The sequence below is a fragment of the Thalassophryne amazonica genome, chromosome 23 (assembly GCF_902500255.1).
Source record: "Thalassophryne amazonica chromosome 23, fThaAma1.1, whole genome shotgun sequence".
In the NCBI taxonomy this organism is placed as follows: domain Eukaryota; kingdom Metazoa; phylum Chordata; class Actinopteri; order Batrachoidiformes; family Batrachoididae; genus Thalassophryne; species Thalassophryne amazonica.
In genome coordinates, this window is record NC_047125.1 from 33,235,322 (window position 1) to 33,243,778 (window position 8,457).

An 8,457-nucleotide genomic window follows, 5' to 3' on the forward strand; every position below is an offset into this window, starting at 1 on the left:
CAGATTTTTATCACTTTTTATCAGTTTTCCAAATGTAAAACACTCAGTCGTGACTCACAAGGGAACACCTTAATCACACTTATCCAGTGACGAGCACCATAAACGTTCACACAAATCTGTACAGGCTTCTTAATTTGTTCCAGCAGTGAGGCAAATGATACTGCCACAAACATGCATTTGTCATGGACGTAGAGTTGAAGTGGCTCAGAGTCAGTCAGTGGAACTCTTTATTTGAGGAACTCTGGGGCAATTCCACAGTGACTAACGTTACATTCACAGAGGAAGCAGGCCTTTTGAAGTGACCAGGACATAAAACATACAGCCCCTGAATGTTCCTGTTTTGTGGAAGACATAATAGGGACAAGGTCTACTTGGTACGGGAAGGAAACTTTGTTGGTGCTTAATACAAGTTGGTGGTACTCAATACTATGGTAGTGACTGACATTACAATAAAACAGCCATTAAGAAAATTCACAGACTTTATTGCAAGTTTGTCTTCAAACTATACAGGGTTAACAACTCTTTTTATTCTAGGATATAAGGTTGCAAGCAACTGTTATTCTGTTGCTCGTTGCCACGTTATAAATAAAAGGCATAAACTGAATAATTGCATAATTATGTGTGACTGACGTTGTGCGTTGAAGTTACAGTCCATACAATCCTTCATGTACTTTGCACCTGCTGCCTGGAACTCACTACAAAGAACTTTGCACTTGAGGGAACTAACTTCTCTTGGAACATTTAAAAACATTATGAGGGACTTAGTATCTGCCTCATATCGTTCTTGTTCCTGCTTGTGAAAGCCCCATATTAACTCTATGATGTGACCAGATTGTATTTGTCTGTTTTATTGTTGTCTGATTCTGTGTTCTCTTCCTGAAACTTAATGTTTTTAAGCTGCTTTCTTGGCCAGGCTTCCCTTGGAAAAGAGATCTTTGTGTCTCAATGGGATTAACCTGGTTAAATAAAGTTTTAATAATAATAATGACAGCATGTCACTCTATATTTAAAGTTAAAAAAACAATTTCTGCTGATAAAACAATGTACTTGAACTGGTAATTGCCTTATTCAATAATTTGACAGGTTAATAACAGATTATGTTGGTATTTTTATGAATTCTGGGCCAAACCAGGTGCTGCTGGCAACCAGCTTCTTACTTCAACTGAGGTGTGCAATGTTCTCATTAACACTAAACAATAATCAGTTTATGCAATAGATAGAAAATGATCCCAAATCATTCACATTTTGATGGGAGAAAAACATGAAAAAAAAAACTCTTTCTGCAAAAGTGAATATTTCTTCCTGCAATTTCAAACAGTATTCTCCCCAATTCCTAAAAAAGTATCTTTGACCCATGAGTTTCTACAACATGGAATGGCCCTCTGCTGGAATTTAAACAAAATCCACTCATCTGGATCTTCTCATACAGCTTTTTCAGACACAAAACCCTGTTGAAAACAAATCATTCCTTGTGCAGTCAGCGTGGGTTGAAGATACTGATGGTAACACTGAGGAGAGCATAATAAGGAAATCCCTAAATCCTTAAATCACATTCAAATCGTTATGCCAGCATTACATTTTCAGAGTTGCAGGAGTTGAATCTGAACTTCTGCAATTGTGCAGTTTCACTTCTGTCAGGGGTTTGACCACAAATTTGCAAAACTAAACACTAAATGCTGCAACACCCTCCAACCTTATCTCCCATTCTTCAGTAATAAATGCAATGATTTCTCAGAGGTATTGTCAGGGTGCGAGTTTGCTCGGTTTTGTCTTTATGTATTGTGGTTGCTCTCCAGTTTTTCTGTTCCTCTGTGTGATCTTTTCCTGTTTTGGTTTCTCTGTCTCTTGTGGTGGTGGGTGTGCCTCTGCTCTCCTGACCACGCCTATGGTTTGGGCTCCTCCTTGTGCACCTGCTGTCAATCCGCTGTTGATTACCGGGATGTATTTATACTGCTCATTTTGCTCTGTTCCTTCGCCAGATTGATGCACCTTGTGCCTTCTCTCCAGCTCTTGTTCCTGTGTTCTTGTACTGCCAGCCTCATCGTGTTCTCGACCTCCTGCCTGTTTTACCCGACCGTGTCTAAGCCTGATGATTTTTGTACTTTTGCTGTGTTTCTTGGACTGCCTTCCCGTGTACCAACCTTTGCATTTATCCTCACTAAAGTCCTCAAACCAGAGCTGCCTGACTGAGCCTTGCATTTGTGTCCAACCCTCATTTCCTGTCAGATCAATCTGGCCAACTATGGACGCAGCAGGCTCAGATGCTTACCAGTTGGCGGTACGTCACCACAGCAAACAGCTGGCGCAGCAGGAAGACCAGCTTGCGGTGCTCAGCTCCGGGTTTGGCGAACTCGCCAAACGTCAGGATGCATTCATGTCTTCTGTCACAGAGGAAATGAATCAGCTACTGTCACGAATCAGCCCTCAGGCTCCGTTGGATGCAGCCACCGGTGGCGCCAACCCACCACCACCAGTACCGAAAGCCGTTTCACCTACGTCTGTTCCAGCGCCAGTGGTGTGTAACCAGCTGTCGCAACCAGAATGCTTTCAGGTGAGTCCGGACATGTAAGACCATTCATCACGCAATGCGAACTTCACTTTGAACTGATGTCCACCATGTTCCCTAACGACAAAGCTAAGATCGCTTACATGATCACTCACCTGACCAGTCGAGCGGCAGTCTGGGCCACCGCTGAGTGGGGTCGCCAGTCACCAGCCTGTGCCTCTCTCACCGCATTCACCACCGCACTCGAGCAGATATTCCAGCACACGGCTCCAGGTCGCGAGGCAGCGCGCTCTCTCATGAGGCTGAAGCAGGGGAGCCGCCGGGTCGCCGATTACGCAATCGACTTCCGCATTCTAGCAGCCAAGAGTGAATGGAACCTGGCGGCACTACTCGACGTCTTTTTCCAGGGACTGTCACCCGACATCCAGGAGCAGCTTGTTGCGGTCGATTTGCCAGACGTCTTGGACGACCTGGTCGTGCTGGCCATCCGAATGGACCGCCGCCTGCAGGATCGACCTCGATGAGGGAGTCGCTTCCTGGAGCAGTGTGCCGACACCCCTCCGAGCCGGCCTTCCTCCTCCCATGCTCGGCTCAACCCTCCTCCTCACAGCTCAGAGGAACCGATGCAGTTGGGACGCACCCAGCTCTCTCCGGCGGAGCGACAGCGCTGCCGCGAGGGCGAAATCTGTTTCTACTGTGGACAGTCAGGGCACTTGATATCCATTTGTCAAGCCAGGGGTGCCACCAGGCGGCCAAGATCAGAGGTGCGGGTGAGTCTCAATTCCATTCCTTCTGTTTCTTCTCGAAATATTGTCCCAGCCAAATTAATATCTGACCATTCCTCCATAACCGTATCTGCATTTGTTGATTCTGGTTCAGATGCCAATCTGATTTTGTCTTCTCTCGTCAGGTCCCTTCACCTTAAGCTGTTTAAGATCTCTCGTCCACTGGTGGTACGTGCTCGCCAAATCACACACCGTACACAGCTGGTTAAAATGATAATTTCCCACATACACTCAGAAACCATCAGTTTTCATGTACTGGATCAGATGACTCACCCGATTATACTGGGGCACCCCTGGTTACAGCAACATGGGCCAAATTTTGATTGGGTGAAAAGAGATTATTTCATGGAGTCCAGCATGTAATAATGTGTGCCTGAATAATCCCTCCTGTACTCCTCAGGGTTCTGATCCGGATCTCACCGGAGTCCAAGACTGCTACCATGACCTAGCAGCTGTTTTCAGCAAGATCAAAGCTAAATCGTTACCACCCTATTGTGATTATGATTGTGCACTCGAGCTCCTCCCCGGGACGTCTCCGCCTCGGGGAAAGCTTTTTTCTCTTTCGGCTCCTGAACGTCACGCCATGAATGAGTATATCCAGGAGTCTTTGGCTGCAGGGTTGATCCGTCCTTCTTCATCACCCGCCGGGGCTGGTTTCTTTTTTGTGGAAAAGAAAGATAAGACACTCCGTCCCTGTACAGACTACCGGGGTTTAAACGACGTCACGATTAAGAACCGTTACCCACTCCTGCTAGTTTATTCAGCATTTGAGTTGTTAGAAGGGGCCACAATTTTCACCAAACTTGACCTACGAAACGCATACCATTTAGTCCGAATAAGACAAGGGGACGAATGGAAAACCGCTTTCAACACCCCCTCTGGGCACTATGAATACTTAGTAATGCCATTTAGGCTCACTAATGCGCCTGCAGTATTCCAGAATCTCATCAACGACGTACTTCGGGAATTCCTTAATAAATTCGTCTTTGTTTATTTAGATGACATCCTGATATTTTCCCGCGACCCGGTTACGCACACACATCATGTCCATCAAGTATTACAGACTTTGTTACAAAATGGACTGTACATGAAGGCGGTAAAGTGTGAATTTCACAGATCCACAATCTCTTTTTTGGGTTTTGTTATTTCCACTGGTGAAATCCAGATGGATCCTGTTAAAGTAACGGCGGATCGGGAGTGGGCAGTTCCCTCGTCCAGCAAAGAGGTTCAGCGATTTTTAGGGTTCGCCAACTTCTATCGCAAGTTCATCCGTGGTTTTAGTATTGTCGCAGCTCCGCTTCATGCAGTGACCTCATCCCTCCATCCGTTCATCTGGACGCCGGAGTGTGATGAGGCGTTTCAGGTCCTAAAGAATCGCTTTACCCTGTGCTGCTCCTCCCTGACCCCGCTCGGCAGTTCGTGGTCGAAGTTGATGCCTCCAATGTGGGTGTTGGAGCAGTTTTGTCTCAGATAAACCCCACTGACAATAGGTTGCATCCATGCACCTTTTTGTCCAAAAAGCTGTCCCCGGCTGAACGTAATTATGGTATCGGCGATCGCGAACTGTTGGCGGTCAAAGTGGCTTTGCAGGAGAGGCGGCACTGGTTGAAGGGGACAAAAAAACCCATTCATAGTTTACACCGACCATAAAAATCTTGAATATCTCCGCACCGCCAAGCGCCTCAACTCCCGACAGGCACGCTGGGCAATATTCTTCAGTCGATTCAACTTCATCCTGTCTTACCGTCCGGGTACTAAGAACGGTAAACCTGACACGTTACCCTGACTAGCGGACTCGGAGAATGCACCCGTAGAGCCAGAAACCATTTTACCTCCCTCCTGTTTTGTAGCTACCCTAACTTGGGATATAGAGAACCGCATCCGTTCAGTTGTGGGTAATGCGCCCGCTCCCGCTGGCTGTCCACAGGGGAAGCTTTTTGTTCCTCCGGCCCTCCGGGGCGAAACCATTCATTGGTGTCATGACTCCCGCATGTTCTGTCATCCAGGTGTTACAAAAACCGTGTACAATGTACAGCGGAGGTTTTGGCGGCCAGGGTTAGTCAAGGACATCTCAGAATATGTGACCGCTTGTCAGTCGTGTGCTATGCACAAATCGACCAACCAACCGCCCGCAGGCAGAAGTCAGCCATTACCGGTTGCGATTCGTCCATGGACTCACATTGCTATGGATTTTGTGTCCGGTTTCCCACCTTCGAAGGGGCATACAGTAATCCTGACCGTCGTCGATCGGTCCTCTAAAATGGTTCATTTTATTCCCCTAAGCAAACTGCTGATGGCTAAGGACACTGCAGTGGTCATATTAAATTACGTCTTCCGATTACATGGGTTACCTCAGGACATCGTGTCTGACCGGGGTCTGCAGTTCGTGTCCCACTTTTGGAGGGAGTTTTGCCGTCTCCTCGGGGTCACCTCCAGTTTGACCTCTGGCTACCATCCACAGGCCAATGGGCAGGTGGAGCGGTTGAATCAGGAGTTGGAGAAGGGGCTTCGGTTGCTAGCTTCACGTAATCCCTCCTCCTAGTCAGATCAGCTCTCATGGGTTGAACTTGCGCATAACAGCTTGCCCTCCTCTTCTACCGGTTACTCTCCGTTTCATGTGGTTTTTGGTCATCAGCCCATACTCTTCTCCTCGGTAGATCTTAACTCCCCTGTCCCTTCGGCACTTAGTCTTATCCTCCATTGTTGTCGTACCTGGGAGCGGGTGCGTAGGATTCTTCTGCGTTCCGCGGTGGCCGCAAGAGGTTTGTTGCGCCGCCGTATGTTACGGGTCAGAAGGTTTGGCTCTCAACTCGCCACCTGTGTCTCAGGGGCGTGCCCAGGAAGTCGGTTCCCAGGTTTATCGGTCCGTTCCCGATCTCCAGAGTTATCAACCCGGTCTCGGTTTGTCTTCGTCTTCCCTGGTCCATGCGTGTCCATCCCACCTTTCATGTTAGTTGTGTCAAACCCGTTCGGTCGAGTGCTTTGTGTCCTCCTGCCGTTACCCCTCCGCCCGCCCGGTGTGTGGATGGTGGTCCTATTTTTTTCTGTGCGCCGGCTCCTGGCTTCTCGCCGTTGCGGGTGTGGTTTTCAGTATTTGGTTGATTGGGGTGGGTTATGGCCCTGAGGAACGGTCCTGGCTTCCCTCCCGCTTTATATTGGATCCCGGTCTTATTCGCGCTTTTCATGCTGTTCACCCTGCTGTGCCCGGGCCGGCCGGGGTCGGCTGTGGCGGTGGGGGAGGTTCTGTCAGGGTGTGAGATTGCTCGGTTTTGTCTTTATGTATTGTGGTTGCTCTCCAGTTTTTCTGTTCCTCTGTGTGATCTTTTCCTGTTTTGGTTTCTGTTTCTTGTGGTGGTGGGTGTGCCTCTGCTCTCCTGACCACGCCTATGGTTTGGGCTCCTCCTTGTGCACCTGCTGTCAATCCGCTGTTGATTACCGGGATATATTTATACTGCTCATTTTGCTCTGTTCCTTCGCCAGATTGATGCACCTTGTGCCTTCTCTCCAGCTCTTGTTCCTGTGTTCTTGTACTGCCAGCCTCATCGTGTTCTCGACCTCCTGCCTGTTTTACCCGACCGTGTCTAAGCCTGATGATTTTTGTACTTTTGCTGTGTTTCCTGGACTGCCTTCCCGTGTACCGACCTTTGCATTTACCCTCACTAAAGTCCTCAAACCAGAGCTGCCTGACTGAGCCTTGCATTTGTGTCCAACCCTCATTTCCTGTCAGGTATGGAGGAAATAAACAAAGGTGTCAGCACTCTGTTGATTTACTGTCAAAAATCCAACAAACAGGAGTAACCAGCACTGCAGCGAATTATCAGCAGCTCTCAGCTGATGGGTAACTGCAAACAGAACTTGAACAAAAGCCTCACACCAAGTCTGACGCACAAAACAAAGTGATCAAATACAGACGATGATGATGAGGCATTAGCTGGCAGGCCTCCAGGTCAGGTGAATATGCGGAAAGCTATAAGGAAGAGTACCGGTAAGCAGCAACAATACGCTGTCAAAATAAGCGACTGGAAAGTACCGTCATCGTACAGATGAGGTCATGGAGAAAATACAACCCCTGGCAAAAATTATGGAATCACCGGCCTCGGAGGATGTTCATTCAGTTGTTTAATTTTGTAGAAAAAAAGCAGATCACAGACATGACACAAAACTAAAGTCATTTCAAATGGCAACTTTCTGGCTTTAAGAAACACTATAAGAAATCAAGAAAAAAAGATTGTGGCAGTCAGTAACAGTTACTTTTTTAGACCAAGCAGAGGAAAAAAATATGGACTCACTCAATTCTGAGGAATAAATTATGGAATCACCCTGTAAATTTCCATATGACAGCCATCTCCCCAGTGCCTTTACCTGACATGCAGCCCCATATCATCAATGACTGTGGAAATTTACATGTTGTCTTCAGGCAGTCATCTTTATAAATCTCATTGGAATGGCACCAAACAAAAGTTCCAGCATCATCACCTTGCCCAATGCAGATTCGAGATTCATCACTGAATATGACTTTCATCCAGTCATCCACAGTCCACGATTGCTTTTCTTTAGCCCATTGTAACCTTGTTTTTTTTTCTGTTTAGGTGTTAATGATGGCTTTCGTTTAGCTTTTCTGTATGTAAATCCCATTTCCTTTAGGCGGTTTCTTACAGTTCGGTCACAGACGTTGACTCCAGTTTCCTCCCATTCGTTCCTCATTTGTTTTGTTGTGCATTTTCGATTTTTGAGACATATTGCTTTAAGTTTTCTGTCTTGACGCTTTGATGTCTTCCTTGGTCTACCAGTATGTTTGCCTTTAACAACCTTCCCATGTTGTTTGTATTTGGTCCAGAGTTTAGACACAGCTGACTGTGAACAACCAACATCTTTTGCAACATTGCATGATGATTTACCCTCTTTTAAGAGTTTGATAATCCTCTCCTTTGTTTCAACTGACATCTCTCGTGTTGGAGCCATGATTCATGTCAGTCCACTTGGTGCAACAGCTCTCCAAGGTGTGATCACTCCTTTTTAGATGCAGACTAACAAGCAGATGTGATTTGATGCAGGTGTTAGTTTTGGGGATGAAAATTTACAGGGTGATTCCATAATTTTTTTCCTCAGAATTGAGTGATTCCATATTTTTTCCCTCTGCTTGGTCTAAAAAAGTAACCGTTACTG

The 8,457-nt window shown here is 46.8% G+C and overlaps 1 long non-coding RNA gene across 1 annotated transcript in view; it reads left to right on the forward strand.

The window, feature by feature from the left end:
* Positions 1-2,099, forward strand: part of LOC117505183 — a 21,335-nt gene extending 19,236 nt beyond the window's left edge. The window contains exon 3 of the long non-coding RNA XR_004559041.1: positions 2,086-2,099. This is a non-coding gene — a long non-coding RNA (uncharacterized LOC117505183). The remainder of the gene's footprint in view (positions 1-2,085) is intronic.
* The last annotated feature ends 6,358 nt before the right edge of the window (positions 2,100-8,457 follow it).